The sequence below is a fragment of the Zingiber officinale genome, chromosome 7A (assembly GCF_018446385.1).
Source record: "Zingiber officinale cultivar Zhangliang chromosome 7A, Zo_v1.1, whole genome shotgun sequence".
Classification (NCBI taxonomy): domain Eukaryota; kingdom Viridiplantae; phylum Streptophyta; class Magnoliopsida; order Zingiberales; family Zingiberaceae; genus Zingiber; species Zingiber officinale.
In genome coordinates, this window is record NC_055998.1 from 65,117,043 (window position 1) to 65,134,628 (window position 17,586).

The following is a 17,586-nucleotide window of genomic DNA, read 5'->3' on the forward strand; positions in this document are numbered from 1 at the left end:
CAGTATCCGTACTACGGCCATATCTTGTTGCTTGATTGGGAATTGGACTCTAGTTCGCAACCGAGAAAAGCAAGGAAGAACGAAAGGGGAGAGCGAGGTCCAATGATCCTGTTTTCAAACCGAATGAAAGCAACACCTTACTAAAGAAAGAAGTTAGGAACCCAATCAAAGGAGTTTTTTCGCACAATCAGAGGAATGGAATCATTGACTGATGTGAGGATGACCGGAACCGCTTCTACAGGTACAAACTGTCTTATTGCGTTGGAGAACTTCCTGCTTGGGAGCGGCTGCTCTCGTACCACCTACAGGTACAGACAACTACCGGTAGATGAGCGCTTGAGTTCTATTCCGAAGTTTCATTCCGTTCAGTCAGGGGATGTTTCAACAGCAATAGCAGGAATAGTAATCGAATCACCGGCAATGCTAGAAGCAGCCGAAGTCGTTGCATTAGTGGCATGAGTAATCTCAACTGGAGCAGGGAAACTAGAAGGAAGTGGTGATAAAACTGCCATAGTAGGAGCTGCCGGCGGAGGAGTCACAGGGGTGACACGCTCCTCAGTACGCACCACAGGGATGAAAACCATATCATCATAAGAAGTGCCATTAGTAGAACCTGGAGACTGGATAGTAGCAAACGGAAATGATAATTCATCAAAGATGACATGCCTGGAGATGAAAACACGGCCTGAAGAGGGATCGACCCCTTCCTCTTTCTACATCCTTTTGGATGTCCGGCGGAGTCGTCTCCATGAGTTGGAGTTGCTCGGCAGGGGTGCTCGTCCTTACCTTAGTAGCGCTCTTTGGACTAGCATCAGCGGCTATATCACGGATTTCATCCAATGAGTAGCGCTCTTTGGACTAGCATCAGCGGCTATATCACGGATTTCATCCAATTCAAACTCGCCCCACACAAGGGGTTGCCCGTCCTGCTTGAGAAGGTACCTACAAATGGACGCCCAGTTTCTATGAAATTGAACATCCAGCGTGCGTCCCTCCCATTCATGGAAGACCCGCCTTATTCTCTTCGTTGCTGTGTTTTTTGAGGCATCCCGGTTAAGGATGCCCGCGTGAAGGTTGTAGCCGCTTTCGGAATGGCTTTCCTTCGCAACAAGAATGGCGCGGCAGTCGAACAGTTCCTTAAGCCGGTCCCTCACCCACTCAGGATTTGCGGTTGGTCTGCCCTCCGCGTGACTGAGTGTTTAAAGTATATACTCTCGGAGAGTAGACACTTTCTTTTTAGTCATGGCGATCGTGTGGCATCTAGTCAACTTCACGGCTGGATTCGGGAATGCTTAATAATAGATCTCTTTGAACTTTTTATCAAGATGAGGTGATCGTAACACAGTATATAAGACTCGTGATTCAGGCAATCCAATCTTGCGCTTTACACACGGAAGATTGGATTAAGTCGACCTATGCTTTCAATACTTACCCTGACCCAGCCACCAGCCACTTAGCTCTAGCTTTGGCCGATCCTTCGTCATATGCTTAGTCAAAACCACTCTTGCTATGATGCGACTTTTGGAGAGAGTCCCTTTTTCGGGATAGGCAGGATATCTTGGTTTGGGAAAAGAGGTTCAAAAGAGGAATGAATGCTCCTCCATCTGTGGTTATTGCTTTGGGATCCTATAATTAATCGCTACTAACTAGAAGAAGTTCCTGGGCTAAGAACACATATGCAATAAAAACAAATTAATTTGCAACTAAGTCTAAAGATTTTTCAATTTAAAAAAAAATGTGTACCTCCCCCTAGACTTAACATACTTGTACCTCCCCCAAGACTTAACATACTTCTCCCCCTTTCATCACATAAGAAAAATGGGGTTCCTTTTAACAAGTCTAAGGTAAATTCTAAGTTAAAAATATAAGTTAGAAATTTTTTCAAAAGTTTAAGTAATCAAATTCCAAAAAAAAAAAAAATCTTTTAAGTTTTCAAAAAAAAAAATTAAAAAAAAATTCTAAGTTAAATTGCAATAGCAAAATTTTCAGATAAAAAAAATCTAAGGCAATATATATATTAATATTTTTTTTATTTAAAAAAAATTCTAAAATTTTCTAAATTTTTGAAAACATGAATATTTTTGAAAATATTTTCTAACCCAAATTGAATAACTCTTTTAAAGCATTAAGTAACTTAAATTAATACTTTTTCAGTTAGTCAATTAAACTTTTCATTTCGATACTTAGCTTCCAGACAGTGGCGAGGCACTAGGCCTTCTTGGTTATTAGAGTAACAACCACTTTCTAGATAAAGCTGCATAAAGAAATTACATGTCTAATTTTCTTGCTGAAAATGCTAAGTCTAATTTTAATATTTTAAATTAAACAAGTTTTAGGAACCCAATAGAGGTTCCTACCTACAGGGTTAATTAAGTATTTTCTGGATACATAGGCTTTTGGTATATTTCTAATTTGATTTTGGTGAAACCTATAGTACCAATTTAATCCTCTATAATTTTTAAAAGCAGAAATATCTGAACCGTTAGACTTTTTTAATCTTTCTATTTCTTCTTTTAATTTTTCATTTTCAAGTTTCAATTTATCAAAATCTTCTATTAAACAAGATTTTGTTGGTGCAGCAGAGGCCGGCAAGAGGGGGGGTGAATTGCTGAAAACAAAAATAAAAATACCCTCCTCGGATTTCAACTCAGAAAAGTAATAGTAAAATAATAACAATTAAATTAACAGAAGTAAAAAGAAACTCAGCAATTAACCTGGTTACAACCAAGGAGGTTGTTAATCCAGGGCGATGAAAAAGCGCATTAGAAGAATCTCCTTTACTGAAGGCGGAGAAGCCTTTTACACACTAACAACTCAGAACTATTGCTAGGAATTAAGTACAGAGTTGATTGTCAAAGTTGTTCTAAATTCCTAACTCCAGGGGCCTTTTTATAGCTCCTGGAAAGTCTATCCCGAGGGTCCAAGGCGCCTCCAACAAGGTTCAAGGCGCCTCCAGCTCGGTCAGCGGATAAAACTTTATCCGCACGCAAACAGTCAAAACTGACCTGTTGAAAGCGCCTTCAACAGGCTTGAAGCTACAGTAACTTCTGCTACAGTAACTTCCTGCTACAGTATTTTCCAGCCTCTTTTGACTCCTTTTCTTCTTCGCTTTGGCTTTCGAAGTTCCGTTCTTTTAGGTGATTGCGGCCAACCGGAATAGGGCTCACCCGAACCCAATTCCCGGCCTTCTCCTTGAGCAGCCTTCCATCCCGGCTTAACGTCCCTCGAACACCGCGTACGCTCTTCACACCCACCGGAGTACTCTTCCGCAGCTCTCTCGTCCTTCGGACGCACCGAGCCCGTCGGCTCCCTTCCCGTACCGTCCTTCTCACTAGCTGCGTCTTCCGCTCGACTTCCTGTGCTCCTAAGCTCCTGCACACTCAGACACAGGGATCAAACACAGCAGGACCTAACCAACTTGGTTGACCACATCAAAACTACTACGGGGTACAACAGATTTTGCCAAAATTCTTTTTATTTCTAAAATTTCATTTTTTAATTTGGTATTTTCCTTTTCTAATTTATACATGGATTTAGCCATAGCCTTAATACCAAAGTAAAGCTGATCAGGGGGTAAGAGGCATACCTCACTTACCATATCAGACTTGAAGCCTGAATTTCCCCCTGCTTCGCTGCTTTCATCTGAGATCGCTCCCCCTTCATCGATGTTGGGTTCTGATGTACTTTACCCTTCGTAGCTTGCCATCAGTGCTATGCCGGCATATTCTTAAATCTCGGACTAAGATGAAGAAGTGTCGTCCCAAGTAGCTTTTAGGTTCTTATGTTTCTTGGGTGTCTTCATTTTGTCCTTCCTTAATTCTGGGCAATCTTCTCTTAAGTGTCCTTCTTTTTAACACTGGTAGCAACGCACTTTTCTTCTATTTCTTGGATTCATTTTATTCTGCATTTCTTTAAATTTGTTAGATCTAAAAAACTTTTTAAAGTTTCTTACCATTTACGCTTCCTGATCCTCTTCAGAATCTGACTCGGGTTCATCCTTTTTGGTTGCGTTCAGCGCCATTATCTGACTTGATTCTTTTGTTGTAGCTGTACACCTGGTTTCATGTAACTCAAGAGTAGAAAATAACTCTTCTAAAGTAGTTACCTCCAGGTCTTTTGAAATGTAGTAGGCATCGACGATTGATGTCCATTCCGGAGTTCGAGGACACGCGTTGAGTGCGTAGCGTATGGTGTCCTAGTTTGTTACCGTTTCACCGAGGTTCTTGAGACCAGTAATTAATTCTTTTACCTTCGCATGAAGACTGGCTACCTTCTCACCTTTTTCCAGGCGGATGTTCATCAGTTTGTTCCGGAGGATGTCTCTTCTAGCGAGCTTCGCTTCGGACGTGCCTTCGTGGAGTTCCAAGAACTTCTCCCAAAGTTCTTTGGCTGACAAGTAGCTTTCGATGCGGTTGACTTCCTGAGGCGGCAGCACGCTCAGCAGGTGATATTCTGCATGGCTATTCGCAACGAACTAATTCTGCTCCTTTTTTGTCCAAAGGCTCTCTTCTTTTTCTTCTCCATTCTGATTCGTCGGAGCTACAAAACCATACTTCATAATAAACCGAATTTTAAAATCAGATTTTAGGAATACCTCCATTCGACGTTTCCAGTCTGCGAAGTCCCCCTTGTATTTTGGTGGAACGATGCTTGGTCCGGCCATCTTTGTGCTTCGATCGGCGGTTAGTCCTCCTGAAAAACCTGGCTCTGATACCACTTGTTGGTCCCTTCAGAGGCCGATAAGAGGGGAGGGGTGAATTGCCCTGAAACAAAAAGTTGAACCTTTCTCGGATTTCAACTATATAACAAACACTTGTAATAAATAAAAACAGAGACTAATTAAAAAGAGCAGACACAAAAGATTTATTTGGTTTGCAATCAGGGGATTGCTAATCCAAGGAAAGTAAGCGCACTATCTGTCGATCTCCTTCGGGCGGAGTAACCTCTTTACAGCGTTGATAGCACAAATAATGAGAACAGAAATGAAAGCACAGAGAAAACCGATTACAAGTGAGATAAATTATCTTTGCAAACCAGTGCTATATTTATAGCACTGGTCGGGGCGCCCCGAAGGGTTCCGGGCACCCTGGGGGGATAAATTCTATCCCCCAATGATCAAATCGAGTCAAATCTCGATCCTGGTCAAAAGTCAACTCTGGGCGCCCGGAAGGGTTCCGGGGGCCCCGGGCTGCTCCGGGCGCCCCGAAGCCAGAAGTCAACAGAAGTTGACTTTTTCCCGATGACGACCTTTGCTCTGGTTCGGTTCGTCTCGTTCCAGTTCTTCAACTCCGGCTCCAATAGCTTGGGTGATCTCGACCATCCGGAATAGGGCTCACTCGAATTCAAGTTCCGGCCTTCTCCTCGAGCAGCCTTCCTTCTCGGTTTCTTGTCCCTCGAACGTCGCGTACGTTCTTCTCATCCACCGATGTACTCTTCCGCGGTCACCTCGTCCCTCGGATGCATCGAGCCCGTCGACTCTCTCCCGTGCCGTCCTTCTCGCTAGTCGCGTCTTCCGCTCGACTTCCTGTCTTCCTAAGCTCCTGCACACTTAGACACAAGGGTTAAAAACAAACAGGACTTAGCTTAACATGTTTGATCACATCAAAACACCTCGGGGTTCAACAAATCTGATTTAACAAAGGGATTACATTTACATTGGGAGTTGATGAATTATAATTACCCTAGGTTAGGGATTAATTGCCCAAAGCATTAAGACCTAGGTATAAAAGCTTAGCTCAACCCATTTCCCCCACACCCAGCCACTGTGCCATATATCGCCGTCACTTCTTTCTCTTCACTCTCGTTGGTCTCAGTCGGGCTCTCCACCGAGCTCAGATCCCCGATCGAGAGTCACACTACTCCGGCGGGTCTGCGGAAGCTTGTGAGCAGGCGGGGAGTCCATCGACCACCACACCGGCGGCACAGCTACGACTGAGTTGAGGCTTCGACGGAGGAATGAGCAAGGCAAGTACATGTCGATTTGATGATGTGAGATCCATAAGGTAAATGATAGGAGCCTAGGTGAGTCTGATAGCTTGCTACGAAGTTGTTTTGAGTTGAATGAAGTGCGATTTGGGGTTTCCTGTGGTTCTATGGCTTCGTCTCACGAATTCGTGTTCTGCTAGGTTAAGAACATTCTGATAGTCTCGGTGCTGAGAAGGGAATTTGCTTGTTCGTTGCCCTGATCGATTGAATGTGACACGATTCTAGTTCTTTTCGTGTTCATGCTCTGTTTCATGATTTTTTTCGAGATTTCGCAACGGATTTCAGTGTTTACAACTGGGAATGGTATAGTTCGGCTTTGTGGTTCTTCTTGTGGTGCTTATGTCTCGACTTAAAGGTTTTGTGGGGTCCTGGTTTTGATTTGGTTTTCCCCACTGTGGAGTTTTTAATCGCCTTGAGGTTTCATTGCAGTTCTCGCCGGGTACACATGTTTTCTAGAATTCGCTAGTGCATTTGTATGGTTGGAGTTTGGTTGTCAGTGGGATTGTTCTGTTTATGGTTTTCGTGGTGTTCCCTTGGCTGTGATTGGGTTGGTTCCGATTATCTCCATGTCGTTGAAGTTGCGAGCTCTCTGTATGCTACCTGTTTGTTTGAATGTTTGGCTGAGAGGTTAAATAGAGATATAAGTTGCGTGTTGAGTTTCTGTAGAGCTCTGGATTTGGTTTTGGTTCCCATGGGGTTTTCGAGTCAATTTTGAGGATGATTTTCTTGCTTCTTGGGATTCCGAAAGCTTCGGATAGACTGTTGATGGCTTAAACCTTGATGATTTATATCTTTTATTCTTCCTGCTGTTCTAAATAGTGTTGATCTGCTCTCTGATAGCTGAGGTTGAAGTTTAGTTTTCCACGCGATTTCGTCTTGTTTCCCTGGAGGTTTGATGTTGATCCACCATTGTAGAGGGCTGTGGTGATGGTGTGAAGTTCGGTTATTGGTTTGGTTTTGTGATGGTTTACGAATTGTGTGGATTCTTTTATAAAGGGTAGTTGACTGATTTAGTTTTGGAGGATTGAAAAGTCCTCACGTTGAAGTGAATTTCTTGTGTGAAGCAATAGGATTTAAGCTCTTATATGCTCTTGTTATTGAAATAGCTTGTTACAGTCCCTGGTTAAGCCGCATAATAAGCCACCTTGCTAATTTTTGAAGGGATAGCATGGCGACCGCATATGGCATATGTAGTCTACATATGCAGTTGAAAAAATTTATTGGTTCATTTGCATTAATATGAATCGAACCAAATTGACTTAAACCCTAAGCTACTATATTTAGTAGCTTGTAGCACGTACCATTTTAATACTGACTAAATATTCACATACCACATGTGTTTTTGCAATAGGTTGACACGTACCACTTGCTATGTTTTTTCAAACCTTGGTTTATATGGTCAGTCACCCATGGTTTCTTCCTATTTTTTTTTTATCATTTTGTACTTCAGTGCTTGTTATCTTGTTAAGTATCAGCATCAGTTGGTATTTGGTTTGCCTCCTTGATCTTTCACATTTGTAGTGCTACAAAGTGATCTGATCACTGACCAAGAATGAATATGGCTGAGGAATATTGAGGCATACAAAATCATAGGTAGTAATGAAAATTCTGATTTACCACACTTAAATCCATTAAATTCTTTTGAGTTTGATTTTCTCATTCCCCTCCCTGGAACCACAAAATTTTTGCTTCATTATGAAGAAATGACATTTCTTTCAGTTCATTTTTTTTCCATACAAAAACAGGCAAATAGATAGACCTCAGAGAGGCATTAGCAGAGGAGCTAGCATAGGAGAAGTGTGAAATCGAGCAAGTCTCCTTGGTTCTGGCTTCCTTTCAGAGTTGCAAGAGCCCCAACAACAATAGCCACTACCATCACGTCTACCACATTAAGTCTTGATGTGGGATCTCTGTTCCTCAAACTTGTGTAACATCCGCAGCTCCACTAGTACTTCAACTTGAATTTCTATATATATATAAAAAATTATCTTTGTCTTCCTTTTCTTACAAAAAAAAGGGTGAACCTTCTTCTAGATTTGATTCAAAGTCGAAGACAACACCATTAACCAGACTACCTACGGCTCGAAATAGATACCTCCCCTTCTCTAGCAAAAAAAAAACACAAGGGGAGAAGCTATGATGGAGTCTAGGGACAACCTTGACAAGGCCAACTACAAGGGGTTGCTCAACCTCGTTTTCGGATTCAACGAATCGAACGGCAGCCATGATTTGTAGCTGAAGGTTGCTAACGCTCAACTTCGGTTACATCGCCAGGAACTAGCTGCTAACCGGAAAGAACCACATGGATTTCGAAGGATAACATATACCGAAACCTTAAAATCAGAAAGAAAGGAAGAAAACAAGGGGATCTAGCGTTATTATTGCACCTTTAAATCCATTTTCCACCGTCGTCGTCGAGGGAGGAGACTGAATCAGGCCGGCGAAATGAAGATTTGAGACTAGGGTTTCTGGTATTTTAAATGAGTATATGTAGAAGATTGAAATAATTTTTATTATAGATATGTTTGTGTAAAGCAGAAGTTTATAAACATTATATTTCCGCTGACTTAGACCTGCGCGCTTGAAATGCGCGACTTAGTGGGCCGGACTCAACTCTGCCCACCCAATTGCGCACACAGGGTTGTAAATAAATAAATCATTCGTGAACTATTCCTATATATATATATATCACCAGTAGAGTGTAAAATCTATAAATTTAATATCAAAACTATTATTTTTTTCATTTAAAAGTTGATTCATGAGTTTACTAACGAACATGTTCACGAGTTAACGAGCCTGAATATTGTGAAACTTTAGCTTGATTTGTTTATCTTAACGAGTCTTATTAAATGAGCTCAAATAAATTTTTATCAAATCGAATTTCGAATAGTTCACGAACGATTTATTTATTTACGACCCTGTGTTCGCAATTGGGTGGGCAGAGTTGAGTCCGGCCCACTAAGTCGCGCATTTCAAGCGCGCAGGCCCGAGTCAGCGGAAATACAATGTTTACAAACTCCAGCTTTACACAAACATATCTATAATAAGAATTATTTCAATCTTATACATATACTCATTTAAAATATCAGAAACCTTAGTCTCAAACCTTCATTTCGTCGGTCGGTCTCCGTCTCCTTCCTCGACGACGATGGTGGAAAATGGATTTAAAGGTGCAATAATAACGCTAGATCCCCTTGTTTTCTTCGTTTCTTTCTGATTTTGAGGTTTCGGTATATGTTATCCTTCGAAATCCTTGTTGTTCTTTCCAGTTAGCGGCTAGTTCTTGGCGATGTAACCGAAGTTGAGCGTTAGCAACCTTCGGCTACAAATCATGGCCACCATTCGATTCGTTGAATCCGAAAACGAGGTTGAGCAACCCCTTGTAGTTGGCCTTGTCAAGGTTGTCCCTAGACTCCATCATAGCTTCTCCCCTTGTGTTTTTTTTTGCTAGAGAAGGGGAGGTATCTATTTCAAGCCGTAGGTAGTCTGGTTAATGGTGTTGTCTTCGACTTTGAATCAAATCTGGAAGAAGGTTCACCCTTTTTTTGCAAGAAAAGGAAGATAAAGATAATTTTATATATATATATAGAAATTCAAGTTGAAGTACTAGTGGTGCAGTGGACGTTACACAAGTTTGAGGAACGGAGATCCCACATCAAGACTTGATGTGGTAGACACGATGGTAGTGGCTATTGTTGTTGGGGCTCTTGCAACTCTGAAAGGAAGCCAGAACCAAAGAGACTTGCTCAATTTCATACTTCTCCTATGCTATCTCCTCTGCTAATGCCTCTCTGAGGTCTATCTATTTGCCTGTTTTTGTATGGAAAAAAAATGAACCGAAAGAAATGCCATTTCTTCAGAATGAAGCAATGATTTTGTGGTACCAGGGAGGGGAATGAGAAAATCAAACTCAAAAGAATTTAATGGATTTAAGTGTGGTAAATCCGAATTTTCATTACTACCTATGATTTTGTATGCCTCAATATTCCTCAGCCATATTCATTCTTGGTCAGTGATCAGATCACTTTGTAGCACTACAAATGTGATCAAGGAGACAAACCAAATACCAACTGATGCTGATACTTAACAAGATAACAAGCACTGAAGTACAAAATGATAAAAAAAAAAATAGGAAGAAACCATGGGTGACTGACCATATAAACCAAGGTTTGAAAAAGCATAGCAAATGGTACGTGTCAATCTATTGCAAAAACACATGTGGTATGTGAATATTTTGTCAGTATTAAAATGGTACATGCTACAAGCTACTAAATATAGTAGCTTAGGGTTTAAGTCAATTTGGTTCGGTTCATATTAATGCAAATGAACCAAATAAGTTTTTTCAACTGCATATGTAGACTACATATGTCATATGCGGTCGCCATGCTATCCCTTCAAAAATCAGCTAGGTGGCTTATTATGCGTCTCAACCAGGGGCTTTTAAAACTATGGTATAAACCTGCTATTCTAAAAGAATATATAAATACTTGCACCATATGCCTCTCTCTTCTTCATCATGTCCTCCAATGTGTTTATATGCATTTTATCCCACAAACAAGCTGTTTTAGTGCGCCATCATTGTGCCCACTACTTCTTAGGATTAAACCTTAGCACACACACATGCACATGTAACAATATAGGCATCATGAGGCAAAGTCATGGAGATAGCAGTTGTAGGCATGTTAATTTCCAGAAATAGGATTGTAAACAAGCCGAGTCGAGCTTTAGGGTATTCAAGCTTATTTGATAAGGTAATCGAATCAAGTCAAGCTGAGTTTAAAATGAATCAAGCCTTTGAAATGATTGTTCAAGGTTGGCTTGGTTTATTTTTTATAAGCTTGAGCTTGTTTTAAGCTTGGCTTGAGCTTGGTTCGTTTAGATGTTATCGAGCTCTCAATTCAAGCATGACTTGAATTTGGTTCGAGTTTGGTTCGTTTAGATGTTATCGAGCTTTCAATTCAGGCTCGTTAATTGTTTGATTAGTTATTAAGTTTGATATTTCAAATTTATTTATTTTTTTATTTTATTTTGTTTATTTAGCATATTGATAAAAGTTTTATTAATAAATATGATTCGTGAACATTGTTTACGAACATTATTCATAAACATTATTCATGAACGTTGTTTACGAACAGTTGAACACATATGTGTTCAAGCTTGTTTGTTTAGTTTAACGAGCTGTTCAAACTTGTTTATTTAATTGATATTGTGTATATTGAGCAAACATAAATAAACTCTTGGCAAGTTGAACATCAAGCTTGTTCACGAACATTTGGTTCATTTACAGCCCTATCCAGAAGAACCCTCAGTCACATACCTGGGACTATGTAAGAAGCGTTGCAGATCATCGGCACTTTTTCGAAGTAGTAGCTTGCTTGAAGAAGTGTTGCAGAGTAGTTGCATGAACAAGGATTTAGCACAGAGGTGAACTAGAAATTGATGACATGCCTTGGACCTCTAGCTCCCTTTTTATAAGCATTATCACAATTCGATCGACCGATCCTCAGGTTCGGTTGATTGAACACGCTCCCTTCCTTCTTTGCTGAGATCAAATCTTCGAGCATTTATGATCTTTAATGGTTTAGTCAACCGATAACCTTGTTCAGTCAACCGAAAGGTACACTTTCCCTGTTCATCGAGATCCTTCATTAATGTGCCTTTAATGTGATGATCATTCGGTCAACCTATCCCCTGGTTCGGTAGACCGATCAACCAAGTTTCCTCCCCTGCTTTGGCTCAGTCTGATTTGTGCCACATCATTAAGGTTCGGTCGACCGATCATCTGGTTTGGTCGACCGATCAAGCTTTGATCAAACTCTACTCTGCTTTGGTTTGAACTAGTCTCTAGTCTGAGTCGACCTTGTTTAGTTGACTGATCCCTGTGTTCGATTGACCGATCAGGTCATTCCCTATAAAATAGAGTTAGACAATATTTCCCTGTAAAACAAAGGTTAGCACATTAATATAATAAGATGCATGAGTAGTAATAAACAGTGGCACTATCTTGATCTCAACTTAGAAATCTTCCCAGTTTCTTCAGTTGGATCAGCGACTTAGGGTTTGTTCCTTTCCGGAACACGACCTCACTGTCGCTCCCTCTAGTTGCTTACCTCAACCTACTTACCAAACATTGGTCCTCCAGACCTGTTTGGAATTTACCGCTTCGCATCGGATCGGCTCACCAGGACTTTCCCTTGATCTACAGTCCTCCAGACCTATCAAGCTTCCCTGCCAAGTGTTAGGTCCTCTCGACCCACTTGGACTTGCTACCTAGCTTCCATAATCTACTTAAACTTTCTCCAGGTTGAGTAAATAGCCTGCACACTGATAGTTAGTTTATTGGGAAAATTATCTTGTTGGATTTTGAATGATTTTTGGAGAATTGTTGTGTCGATGAATTGATTGTTATATGATTTGTAACACCGGTAAATTTCCTCTCTTCGAAAAGAGCAAAAAGAAATAGAAAAAGAACAAAGAAATAAAAATATATGTACATAAATAACCCAGGCTAGGATTTGAACCCTAGACCATTGATTTAAGATTGGTTTAAGTGGCCATTAGAGTGGTGGTAAAGCATCACATTAGAAATAGGAAACTATTTATTATATGTAGATTATGTGTGAAGAGATGCTTCAACTTTCACTTAGTATAAAAGGAATTGGAAGAGACCATAAATCTAACTTTTCATTCTCTCTTCTCCTCTCTAGCCGAAACTTCCTCTTCCCTCTTTTCAGTTTTCGGCCAAGAACCCTAGGGTGTCAAGCTTCTAAGTTCTTCAAGAGGAGAGTCTAAGAGGAGAGTTCTCACGAGGATTAGTACGCGCATGAAGAGTGACTCAGAGATTAAGGCATACAAGAGGGGCTTTGTTCTTTCCCATTTAGTTTTGGGGCTAAGAAGCATATTCAAGTGCCCTAAAGTGCTTCCCTATAAGTGTGGAGGGATTAAGCACACATAAAGTGCTTGTTTAAATGACAAGTAAGTGCAAGTATAAGAAATCAATATTTAAAATAAAGTATTTTACTTTAAAGTGGCATGTACTGGACACAAGGTTCATGGGTAGGCTTCTAGATCGCCCCTAGACCCTAGATCACCTAGTAGTACCTTAATAGGTTCGGAATTAGCTACCTCGGATCTTATTAAGGATGCGCGCAAAGTGGTACAATGTCTGGCCCAAGCAAGTTGATTATTATTTTCACTAGTTATGTAGTATTCGTTGTTTGTTTAAGTGGAAGCATTCCTAAGTTTGAGAACTTCGATTTTCAAGTGTAACATTGATGAGCTCATTAGTATGGAAAGACTTATGTTTCCATTACATGTTCCATTACAAGCATGGTTTTAAGTTTATGTTTTGCATGATAAACCTATAAAAAAAAAAGCATGTCATGTACATATTTCCGAATTATGTGTTTTAGCGTGAATTACTGTCAAGTGCAAGTATTGTGTTTTCTACAAGCAGTTTTGAAAAGCATGTTTTTTTTATATGCTTTTTTGTGAATAGTTGGTACTTACTAAGCATTCGCTTATAGATTTGTATTTCCTTATACTGCAGATAAAGGTAAAGGAAAGCTCGAGTAAGAGGAGGTAGCAGGAGTGGTGTTTTGTTTGTGTGTGTGTGACGGAATAGTGGAAGGAGATCTTGGAACTTACTAACGCATGGAATGTGTTAGATGTTGGTGCTAATATATTTTCTTATCTCTGCTCTGCATGAAATGCTACCAAGAGTTGTTTATGATGAATTTATCAGTTTGGCAATAAGTAGAATGGCAAAGAGGGAAGATCTAGGGTCTCCCCAAAGGGGAGCGCCCCTCCTTAAGCAATGGGAGAGAACCCTAAGCCAAGGATGAGTATAAAGGGGAGAACAACCCCTTTTGTAGAGCAGGGTGTGACCCCCCACACGGCCCGTGACATGACCGTGTGGATTCACACGGCCTTGGACCTCTTCCTCTCGGCCAAGGTGACATGGTCGTGTGACCTTCACACGGTCGTGCCCTGCGCCAGCAGGGAATGCTCACACGGCCCATGACACGGCCATGTGGATTCACACGACCTCGGACCTCTTCCTCTCAGCCAAGGTGACACGATCGTGTGACCTTCACACGGTCATGCCCTGCGCCAGCAGAGAATGCCTTACACGGTCATATGGCACACACGGCCGTGCCAAATTGTAGCCTCGGGTAAGGCTACACGGCCGATCATCACCACACAGCCATGTCTTGCTCCTTCTTGGGTAAGGCTACACGGTCGGTCATCACCACACGACCATGTCTTGCTATTTCTCGGGTAAGGCTACACGGTCGATCGAGACCACACGGCCCAGACCCTCTAGAAGCTCGAGACTCCCACCCAGCTCTGCCTTGCTCCAAATCACGTCCTAGCAGTCGAAACAAGTTCAGAGTAGATCTCTGAACTGAGCAGTAGATAATGTAAATATAAAATAAGTAAATGAAAGAGTAACGTCTGCCCTATAATTAAGGGCAGGAACGACAGGCGTTACATGATTACACAACTACAGGTCGATTTGAGATAACCACATTTTTATCATTAATTCATGAATTTCTTGTTTCATTAAATGTGGTCTGGCTTTGTAGGTGAGGATCCAAGCTTAATTGAGTTGATTTGACTCAACCTAGCCAGTGAACTAACTATTGTTGAACATGAACCAAGTCACTGAACCCGGTTCAATGCAAAGTTTAAAAACGCAGCTTCGGCACGGTGAAAAGTGGCTTATGCTACTACTCACCGTGCCACTTCTTCTTCCTAACTCATGGCGATGCAAGCTCCATCGAATTTCAGATCTAAGATCGAGTTCACATTGTTGGGCTTTTTGGGCCGCGAAAACTGCATTTTCGCGTCGCGGAAACCCCGAATCACCCATGCCACTGGATCTCGTGCGAAGGATAGATTTCAAAATTTACATGTACGAGTTTCTACTTAGATCTACTCATAGATCTACATAAAAAGATTTTATACCTTCGATGCATGCCCTTCGCGAGTCCCGCTTGTCCAAGGTACGCCGGATCTAGAGATTGTCAACGTAGACAATCCTCAAGAAGTATCCACACGAACAAGATGTGTTCTATAATACACAAGGATGGAGAAGAAAGCACCACAAGTGTGCTAGCACTTTCTAGGGCTCTCGGGTAGGATTTAAAAGGGAGAAAGGAGAGAAAGTAAAAGGAATCTCATACACTCCTCTAGGTACCCTCCTTTGTGACCTTCACTCCACCCTATTCTCTTGGAAATCAACTCACTCACCTTCACCTTGCTTGGAATCCACGGCAACAGCAGCAAAGGAGGAGGAAGAACCCAAGGAAGAAGATGCAACAATGAATTCTCATCAATAGCACAAAACAAAACCTACACCCACATTAGTGTGGCGGCCACATGTTGTAACTCCCCATTTAATGTGGCCGGCCACATTAAATGGAGGATTGTAACCTCTTGATCTCCCTTGATGATGTGGAGATGATGTGGCAAAGTTAGTCATGCCATGTAGGATGAGTCAACCTTCATGATGTGGCAATACATCAAGTCAAACTTGATGTTTCAACTTCCATTTGGTCAAGTCAAAATTGACCAATTCTCTTCCTTGTTGAGTTAAATCCAACCTTTGATTCAAGTCAATTTTAATTTAATGAATCTCAATTCATTAATATAAATTGACTCAATGAATCAAATTTAAATTAGACTCATTCAACAATTGAATCTAATTGAGTCTAACTCAATAAGTCTAATTTAAATTAATCTGAATCCAATCTTTGGTGCATCATATTAACCTAATCCAATTGGTTCATCATATGAACCTAATCTCCATCCACTTGTTTTTTGTGTGTGACCCAATAGGTTCTTGTAACGTTGGCAATGTTTCTTAACTCCTTTAGAAACATAAGCAATGAGCGGCATCTAACAATATATCATTGCTACCCAAGTTACAAGAATATTGAGATCCAACATCACCTTGTGACTACTAATTGTGACTCCTCACAATATATGACAAGTGTCCTTCTATCCTAGACATCTAGATTGATTAATGTGAGGCATAGACCATGTCATCCTCTGACCAATCTAAATCTTGAACTCCAAGTAGACTCACTAAATCAAATGAGCTCAATATCTCATAGTGACTCATTTGGGCATGGTCATGCACTTCGCGGTCTTACTCTATCAAAATACCGATGTCTCTCCCATCATATAGGAGAGATAGATCCCATCTACATCACTCACATCCCTCTGCATAATTCGTTACATACCCAGTAATCGCCTGTTACGCTCCGCAAGTGTACGGAAATGTCGCAAGTAATATAAAAGATTATCGTATCCACAGGGACTGGAATAAGTACTAGAAATGTCTCAATGCGAATTAGCTAAACAACTATCCAATCGTTTCAAATGCAAAGTAAGGGTAAACAAATCTAATATTAAAGATCAACAAACAAGAGTTTAGTGTTTTGGGTTATGATAAAGGGAGATTCTTGGAGTTTCGATTTCTTTGTAAGATTTCTTGAATGTAAATGGTTCACCAATTCTTTTCCCTCAATTGTCAAACACTTGTAGAAAGTTGCCGGTTCTCTCTTGTAATAGATAACCGGCTAAGGACTGAGAAATGTATCTAAATATGATCAATTAGATGTGAACCTACGTTGACCTTACACAGAAGCGCACCTATTACTATGCCTTCCTCGGATATCAACATAGAAGCCCACAACTTATTAATCTATCAAGATACAAGAAACTAATCACAAAATACATCCTACTCTCTTGAATATTCCTATTTCCTCTTCAAGATTATCTCTCAAACATCCTTACACGGGTTTGCACCTGTCACGTGGATCCCTCGGATGATCGAGTGAGAGTTTATCTCTACAAAGTCCACAAGAAATCCAAACAATCAATCAAGAATGAGAATTAAGCACAAATCACCATTAATCATTCAAGATCTAATTGATACAAACAAGACAATGTCATTGAAACAAGAAAATGGCAAATCCATAAGAAATTACTATCAATCCATCATACAAATACTCCCTTAATCCTAGAATACAAGATCTACTCCATGAATCGAGGAAGAAAACCCGAAGAAATAAAGATTACAAGCATTTCTTAAATCCCCAATCCAAGAAACCAAGAAGAGGGGGAAAGAGAAAACTTATCTACGAAGAAGCCTCGTCTTCGGATCCAATCCTCGCTCCGGAGTCGAAATCGTCAAGATCTCCCTTAGAATCGCCCAGAAATCCTCCCAAGAATGGGAGGAAACCACCAAATCTTGCCTTCTCCCAAAAGGGGAGAGATCCCCTTTCAATTCATGAAGGAAGGTTTAAATAGAGGAGGAAATCGGGCGCCACACGGCCCCACGACACGGCCGTGTGAGATTCACGCCTACACGGCCAGGACCCTTCTCTCTCTGAAATGCTGCACGGCTGTGTGACTCCACACGGCCGGGACCCTTCTGCTCTCTGGAAATGCTACACGGCCGTGTGGTGCACACGGCCACCACCTGCTTGGTCTCTGGAAACTTCACACGGTCGTGTGATGCACACGGCCACCACCTGCTTGGCCTCTGGAAACCTCACACGGCCGTGTAGATCCACACGGCCATGTAAG